The sequence below is a fragment of the Cupressus sempervirens genome, chromosome 3 (genome assembly GCF_028749045.1).
Source record: "Cupressus sempervirens isolate cs-2001-9-10 chromosome 3, ASM2874904v1, whole genome shotgun sequence".
NCBI lineage: Eukaryota > Viridiplantae > Streptophyta > Pinopsida > Cupressales > Cupressaceae > Cupressus > Cupressus sempervirens.
The window spans coordinates 788,407,367-788,416,876 of record NC_143120.1 but is presented as its reverse complement, the minus strand read 5'-3'; the positions used below and the strand labels follow the sequence as shown (position 1 = coordinate 788,416,876).

Sequence of the window (9,510 nt, the reverse complement as noted above, 5' to 3'; positions counted from 1 at the left end):
GCATCCATTTTACTCACCTTTTTTAGATAGCTCAACAATCTAACAATTGCTGAGGCCTCCATCAAGAACATGCCCGCCTTTGCTAAAATAATCTCGTATGAAATCGTGGATTTGATTTTGAGATTAGTTGTGATGAATTGTTTCTGAATTCTTTCAATTTGTCGCCATTTATGGTTTGATACGCTACTCTCCCATACCTCGTTGCCATATAAAATAGTTGGTATCACCAGCAACCCAAAGAGGGTTTTCTTAGTCTTCTAATCCCATAACTTTGCTGTCCTGCACCTGTTTTCAAGAAGATAAGATACCTTCCATCCCTTTTGTATCTTTTTTGATCTGCATGTTTTCCAACTGAACCGGTAATGGAAATCTATTCCCAAATAGTTGTATTCCTCTATAATTTCTATTGCTTTGTCATTAAATATGAAAATGCATTGTTGTTTTCTCTTTCTCAAAAAAAAGACCATGATCTTGATCTTAGAAGTGTTGACCTCCATCCCTACTTCCGTGCAAAAAGTTTCTAGATTCTTCAAATGTTCTCTCAACCTTTTAGCATTCTCACCTTTTAGCAATGAGAATGAGGTCATCAACATACAAAAGCAATCTGATCACATGTAAGTAGCAATAAGTGCAAAACGAAAAACAATTTTATATAAAAAAAATTTCAAAGTTATTTGGTTACTAAATCATTCCTTCGCCGTACCTCCAAACGTTTTGCGAAATGCGGCTCTGCCGATATTTGGTTATAATATCAAATCAGAGGAAAATTGATTTGTCCTCGGTATCGTTCGTTCTATGCAGCAGAGGTGGCTATGGATAAATCAAATTCCAGTGAACCGATTCGTTCAGTGTTAACTCGAGACAGCTCTAACATTTTACAGCATTTGGCGATTTAACGGTAAGTTTTTAACCAGTGAAGCCCATGAGATTTCATCTTAAATTCATTCCTGCCCTCTTTCACTAGTATTAATCGCTTTGATTCCTTGAAATAAATGCCCACATAATTGACGTAACAAAACTAAAAGATACTCGGTTCTGTTTGAATATTTGATCCTCTCTGTTCGATTAGTATTCCTAGGTTTTGTTCTTTTATCAGCGTTTTGATGTAAATCGAAATTTTACCGGCTGGTCAACTGATTAAGGCTGTTCATAAACTGAATTTCTGTCTGTAAATCAACATTATCACAAATAGAAATGCTGAATGGGCTTGCGGGGTCTCTGATTTTTGGGGAGATTAACTAGATTTCTATCAAAGTGGTGTGATGCAGAACTCAGTTGCATAGGCGCTTTGTTGAACCGGAGTGTCCCAAAGCGGGGGCGGATAAATTTCTGCTTCACTGAGGCACTCATAAAGCTCGAAGACGAATTGGGTTTGAACTAACCAGTGAACCAACTGCGCTGAGATGGATAGTTGGGTTCACTCCCACATAGTAGATGGCTGGTTGCTGCTCTCTATAGCAGGGTAGTTGGTATTGTGTAAGCGGAAGCTTATCACAAAATAATTAAGAATTGCAGCACAAATTAGTTGTAAGGGAGTAACAAAGCAAACGAATTGGAATTATTAGGGAATAATAAAATAAGACACAAGAAATAGATTGACAAGAGAAATCCAATGAGCAAGGTCTCAGTATTCTTATTGCTCGGGAAAAATAAATTTTAAACGTCTGCTGCTATCACAGTTACAGTTCTCTTTGCAATTTTCAATGACTTTTCCTTGAAGGCAATCTCTAAAATAATAATCACCACCAAATATAGAAGAAACCAGTTCAACTGCTTTAAAAATGTTATAAACTTTCCCTCAAGGAAAAGCTGTTATTTGAAAAGGTAAGCTTAAATCATAATTGTTCTATTGTTTTATTTTGTTGTCATTATCCAACGATCATGACCTTGAGAACAATTTACTCGATAACTTCATATGCCCATTCATCACCTTTGCTGTAAGCCAGGAGTAGCCAAACTCCACCTCAGCTTCTTTAAGAATATTGGTTTAGTAAACATGTCTGTATAATTTTCTGGTGTAAAAACTTTATCAAGATTTGCATAACCTCCATCAATAACCTGTCTTAGAAATGGTACTTAATTTCAATATGCATGGTCCTATTGTGATAAGCTGGATTTTTGGACAAATGGATAGCAGTTTGGCTATCACAAAATACAATCACTTCGTTCTGCACTTTTCCAAAATTGTTCTATTGGTTAACAGATTGTTCTCCTTAAATCTATTATTGTTTTTATTCTTTATGCCCAAATAATGGAAAACAAACGTTCCCAACAGTTGGGAAGTTGTGCATGCTGCTAAAACTTCCCTCTGAATTTTAAAGGTACAGCTCCCATGAAAAGGAAAAATGTGCAATGAATATGTTTTTATTTCTTAACTAACAGGGGTATGCTCTTAACCCGAGAGCAGAAGAGGCAATTGCCAAGTATTCCATATCCATGAAGGACTCAGGCGTAGAATTTGTTCACAACTGATATTACCCTACTGACAACCGTGAATATGATAGGTTTTAATTTCCCTTCTTTCCTATTCCTACATACAACCATCAACACTCCTATATGAATAACTCACACACAATGACTTATCTGAATGTAAACAAACAATGAAAGTAAACGTAACAGAACCACGGTAATTCTGAGATTACTTACTGATCATTAAATTTTAGAAATATTCCACTCTGCTAAACTCTAACAACCATCCTGTCCCATTAACATCCCATTCATCACATAAAAGAGGAAATAACAATAACGATTGAACAACAAATCTTGACAAGATTCTCGAGACTCACTCGGTTGTCTCAGCAACAGGGGGAGAATGCACACCAAAATCTGCCGATCCTTTCTACTAACTTCCAGAATAGTACATATAGGCCCTTTATCTTCTGGTTGTTACAAAGTTTACAATTCTTTGAGGAAACAAAGTATATAGAAAGAAGAGTGACACTTGTCACTTTACAATAGAGCAGAGGTAGTAGAGGGACTAGGAAGCCAAAGAGTCAACATGCCCACCGCTAGCCTTCTTGGTGGTCAAGATAACTGTAAGGTCGTCAGTGTCGGGTATTTGTACATTATTAGAGCTGATCATCCAGTACTCATGATCGCTAGCCAATTTGCTGACCTTTTTAGACTGCGATGGCATCTTCTTTGAAGCTTTTGTCAACATCCCATCCAAAGCCACGAGCTTGCAAAGATATGAAACTTGGAAATTGGAAGGATGCACTGACTTGTCAATAAAATCTGAAAAGAGGTCTTCATATGCTCGATGTCAGTGACATCCCCACTATTGCTCACATGTGACTGTGTGCAAGTTCTTGAGATACTTGTTGGCTATTTTCGCTCCCATTCAGCCCATCATTGATAACCGATTTGAGAAATTTTCAATGGGCTGGATTCTTTGCAGTGGGTTAACACATTGAAGTTGGCGGTTAACATTTTGTGTTGGCTTGGTCTCTTCTTTTGCCAAGTGCCAGTTTATTTTGGTGCCAAGTGGCTCAGTTTGTTCTTTGATTGAGTAACTCGGTCTACTCTTTTGCCGAGTGGCTTGGTCGGTTAATGTGCTGAGTTCCCTAGTCCTGAGTGGTCGAAATTGTTCTTCTCCTAAGTAGCTTGGTTATTGGCTCGTTTCCTCCTAGAACCAAGTTGGCTCGGTTTCTTCTTTTGCCGAGTTGCATGTTATCCACGTTTTGCATTTTTGCATTACTGCCTTTTGCCTTTTGTGAAAATGTGACAGCCGTTGGATTTAACGCTATCTCCATCTATGGTGGTGTCTTAATCACTCGTTGGGGATATTCTCACAACATCTAAGCCGTCTGTTTGAAATGAAAGGATCTACATCGACGGTTCATCTTTTTTGGGGGCAAACCAGATCTTTTCCTCGCAAGTCAACTGTACAGGTGTACGTGGGTGGGTTAATGTGCGTGTTATCCCATTTCGTGATTTCTGACAACGGTGTGATTTGACTTTTTGCTGCCATGACATGTCACAAGGATTGGTTCTATAATGTTGAGTGAGATCTTGGGCCTTGTTTGCATGACGCTAATGCATCTCCATGCCTCTTTAATGCATGTAATGCTAAGATTTTTTGGATTTGATCTTTTACGGCTGGGTGCATTTGTTTTTGCCCTTCTTGTCACTTCTACACCAAGTTGCACTTCAAGATCAGATTTTATTCTGATATTTAGTTATTGTTCTGTGCAACCTCAACTCTAGTCTTGATGAGGTTCGAACTTCCAGTTTAGATCTGAGTTATGCCTAATCTATAAAGGCAAGTTGTAAATACTTTTTTTGGGTTCTTCTTTGGTTCATTGCAACAACATTATGCTCTATATTTGTAACCCTTTTGCCTTGCATTAATGAAAATCTTAGCTTACCTTATCTTGCTAGTCTAATACACTATGCAATTTCTTGCCTTGTATGGGTTATTTCCTTTTTGTTCTTTCATGTTTGCATATCATGTGTAGTCTATTGCTGAATGTTGTCTTGTGAACTTGTTTCCTTGCAACATTTCATTAATTTTACCTTCATGTGAATTCCGAAAGAGTAGATTTGTGTCAAGATTTGTGTATTTAAGTATTTTATTCATGTGTAGTGCATCCATAGGTAGAGTTGTAATCGCTGTTTCAATCTGGTGCATCACCCCCTTTCCCTTTCAACATTTTAGTTTTATGCACTCTCCCTTTTCCCTCAAAGTGGTAGTGTAGGTGCATCCTAAATGTAAGGAAGCCGACTTTCTCCAGAGATTCAACCTCAGAGCGCAAGTCCTACACTTTTTTGGCACGCCCTGTGGGACACAAATTCAGCTACATAAGTCTGCTGGTAGCCATTGCAATCTTATTCACTAAGAATTTGGGTGTTAGTCTTAGTGCCATCAGCCTTTAGAGGCATTCTATCAAACACCATGGCCACTCTAGTGCACTTCTATTGGTTTCAAACAGACCTAGTGTTGGTATGTGAAGATCATTATTGATCTTTTGTGATTTCCATAGTTTTCTATGAAGTTTCAGCTTTTATGAAGTTCTAACTATGGACCCCCCCCCATATCATGATAATTGTTTTCCTTAGCCCTCTTATTGTCATTTTCAATTTCAGCCCAAGCTGTTTATAGCCAATATGCTCAAAACTATTATTCTCCTCCTACTCCTGCTCCACCAGTCCCAACATCCCCATATAAAAAAATTGAAGATATGATGTTGGAGTTCCAAAGGAAAATTGACTGCAAGTTCTATGAATGGAGTAGGAGAATGGATTTGTGGTTTCATGAACAAGATGAGCAATTGCTGGCCTGTGATAGGCAGCTTGATGAGGTTGCAAGACGACCAGAGATAGAGAGACAGCAGGAGGAGATGACATACCGGGCTTATCTCCAACAACAAGAGGAAGAGAGGGAGAAACAAAGACATTTTGAGGAGAAGCTTGCAAGGCAAGTTGCTGCAGCAAAAGAGGAGGAAATGAGGCTACAGTTAGCTCATTTTCAGACCAAAGAAGCAAAGGCAACCCCTTCTCCAAAATATGTCATTCCAAGCTTCAAGAAGCCCCCTCCATTATAAGAGCCTACTGCTGTAACTTCTCCACTCCCTGTGCAAAGAAGATTGTCCCATGAGCCTTCCATACCTATTACCATTTCACTCTTTGAGGGTGGACCGGTTGTATGGACTCCTACCGGTCCAAACTGTTGATTTCATGAGGATCTGCTGCAAATGTAATAGCACTGCCATTGTATTTGGTATGTGTTTTCCAAATAGCAATGTCCTTGTATTTGTATGAGGAATAAACCAAGAGAATAGACATGGGACATGTCCACTTAACAATATGATAAATATAATGACATTAATTAAAAGTGTTATATATATATATATCATTATGATTATATTAATTTCTTTTGACCTCACAGGTTTATCCTACCAAAGCTATCAAAACATCAACACTCCCTCTTAGCTAGGGAGGATAGACACATGACATGTATTACACCATTGGTAATATTAGATATGGCAAAAAAATATATCTTTGATCAGATGATATCCATCATTTTGATATCACAGTTGATATTACGAATATTGGCCTCTCAGAATATCAACGATATTTACCAAGTACTCAAAAGGTTTTGATATCACATTTGATATCAAGATTATTGGCCTCCCAGAATATCGACATCCGATATTCACCAAATACTCAAATAAGGTGTGATATCACATTTGATATCACGAGTATTCGTGTCCCAGAATATCATACGATATTCACCAATTACTCAAAATAAGGTTTGATATCACATATGATATCAAGAGTATTGGCCTCCCAGAATATCAATGATATTCACCAAATGCTCTAAGTAATGGTCTCCCAGAATGTTGAGATGCAAGACATTCACCATTTACTCAATTTGTTTGATCTCATTATACAAGTTATTGTAAGATCGTCACCTTACAACAACTTCTTCAAATACAAGTGACACCATTTGGAAGTCGTCACTTCCTCATGATGTACAAAAGGGGTAGGCCCATTAAGATCACATAGTCACGAGGAATATTCCTTAATGACAATCCTTTTGTTGTTTACTGTACTGGGTAAAGAAATATAGACAATGGATTAGAATAGCAGAACTCCTTTTATTTGCAGACGCTAGAAGACATTACATAAAGATGATAAGATGATTACAACGATCTTGGAGGGGGTATATATACATCTCGAGGAACCTTCCCAAAGGTGTCTGTCGGCTACATACAACATGTCGGCTACATAATAAGAACCTTCCCGATACCAACAACATACATCTCGATACACACCCTGTCGGCCGATACCGATGACATACATCTTGATACCGATGACATACATCTTGATACTGACGACATACATCCTGATACCGATGACATACATCCTGATACTGATAGCATACATCCTTATACCATATTTACTGACGACATCATCCCCCCCAAAAAGAAAAGTCGTCTCCGGACGACCACACAACAAAACTCAATAACTAACTACATTTATTCATAAAACAACATAGACTTAGACATCATGAACTAGAAGGTTGTGTCTCAGATTGTGAAGACCGGTTGCGTCGAAGCTGATACACTTGATCTGTCCAGACCTTCAAATCAGCTCTGATCTAAGAGTTTTCTTCCACTACATCTTTAGCATTAATGCAACCTCCTGACACTCAACTTCTTTTTGATCATGAGCCCTCTTCACTGAGTCCTTCTCCTGAAGAGCTTCTACCAAATGCTGCTCCGCTGTTGCTACTTGCTGTTCTGCCTGCTGCTTCCCTCGTGCACTTTTCTCGAGCTGTGCTAACAGGGCTGTCCGCTCTGCTTCCCATGCAATCTGCTAGGTGGCAAGTCAGTCGGCCATCTCCTCTCGAGCCTTCTCCGCCGTCTCCCGAGCTTCCTGCCAAGCCTCTGCCCGTCTTCTCTCTGTAAGAACCAACTTTGCCAGGGACTTGCTTTGCTCTGTGATGTCAGCAAGGCATGAATGAACATCCTTATCCTTCTCTTCCGCTAGCTATAGAGGGTATGTCACCTACACCCCTCCATCTACTTTCTCTGCTGCTATTGCACTCTGATCCTCCACCCCCGGTACACAGACATTGCATGCCTGCAGCAGTTCTAGGTCTCATCAACTGGTCATACTTCCCATGACTGATAATCCGCAATGACTGGGGGTTTAGGGGGCAACGCCCCCAGCGGGGTCGAGGGGTAGCGCCCTCGCGTGGTGCGCTCCCTATTGCGATACAGGGCCGGGTCGAGGGGCAGGAATATAGACAGTGGATCAGAATAGCAGATAAGAATAGCATAACTCCTTTTATTCGCATACGCCATAAGACGTTACATACAAATGATAAGATGATTACAATGATCCCGGAGGGGGTATATATACATCTCGAGGAACCTTCCCTAAGGTGTCCATTGGCTACATACAACATGTCGGCTACATAATAAGAACCTTCCCGATATCGACGTAGAACCTTCTCAATATCGACAACATACATCCTGATATACACCCTGTCGGCCGATATTGATGACATACATCCTGATACTGACGACATACATCTTGATACTAACGACATACATCTTGATACCGACGGCATATATCCTAATACCGACGACATACATCCTGATACTGACGACATACATCCTGATACCATATTTATTGACGACATCATCCCCCCCAAAAAGAAAAGTCGTCTCCAGATGACCACACAACAAAACTCAACAACTAACTACATTTATTCATAAAACAACATAGACTTAGACATCATGAACCAGAAGGCTGTGTCTCAGATTGTGAAGACCGGCTGCGTCGAAGTTGATACACTTGATCTGTCCGGACCTTCAAATCAGCTCTGATTCGAGAGTTTTCTTCCACTACTTCCTTTAGCGTCAATGCAACCTCCTAACACTCAGCTTCTTTTTGATCATGAGCCCTCTTTGTTGAGTCCTCTTGCAGAGCTTCTACCAAATGCTGCTCCGCTGCTGTTACTTGCTGTTCCGCCTGCTGCTTCCCTCGTGCACTTTCCTCAAGCTGTGCTAACAGGGCTGCCCGCTCTACTTCCCATGCGATTTGTTGGGTGGCAAGTCGGTCGGCCATCTCCTCCCGAGCCTTCTTCGCTGTCTCTTGAGCTTCCTGCCCAACCTCTGTCCGTCTTCTCTTTGTAAGCACCAACTCTGCTAGGGACTTGCTTCGCTTCGTGATGTCAGCAAGGCATGAATGAACATCCTTATCCTTCTCTTCCGCTAGCTTTAGAGGGTCTGTCACCTGCACCGCTTCATCTACTTTCTTTGCTGCTGCTGCACTTTGATCCTCCACCCCCGGTACGCAGACACTGCATGCCTGCAGTAGCTCTAGGTCTCATCAACTGGTCATACTTCCCACGACTCATAATCTGCAATGATTGGGGGTACAGGGTCGAGGGGCAGCGCCCCGGGCACGCTCCCTGTCGTGATACAAGGTGGGGTCGAGGGGCAAAAATACAAACAATGGATCAAAATAGTATATAAGAATAGTAGAACTCCTCCTTTTATTTGCATATGCCAGAAGACGTTACATACAGATGATAAGATGATTACAACGATCCCAGAGGGGGTATATATACATCTCGAGGAACCTTCTCGAAGGTGTTCGTCGGCTACATACAACATGCTGGCTACATAATAAGAACTTTCCTAATACCGACGTAGAACCTTCCCGATACCGACGACATACATCCTGATACACACCCTGTCGGCTGATACCAACGACATACATCTTGATACTGACGACATACATCTTGATATTGACGAGGTACATCCTGATACCGACGGCATACATCTTGATACCGACGACATACATTTTGATACTGACGACATACATCCTGATACCATATTTACTGACGACATCATCCCCCCCAAAAAGAAAAGTCGTCTCTGGACAACCACACAACAAAACTCAACAACTAACTACATTTATTCATAAAACAACATAGATTTAAACATCGTGAACTAGAAGGCTATGTCTCAAACTGTGAAGATCGGCTGCGTC

General features: G+C 40.5%; 1 protein-coding gene across 1 annotated transcript in view; it reads left to right on the top strand.

Moving 5' to 3' along the window:
* The first annotated feature begins 680 nt into the window (after nucleotides 1–680).
* Nucleotides 681–9,510, top strand: part of LOC149569159 (uncharacterized) — a 179,846-nt gene continuing 171,016 nt past the window's right edge. Inside the window, exon 1 of the mRNA XM_089821922.1 lies at nucleotides 681–898. The gene's annotated coding sequence lies outside the window, so the exon portion shown is untranslated. The remainder of the gene's footprint in view (nucleotides 899–9,510) is intronic.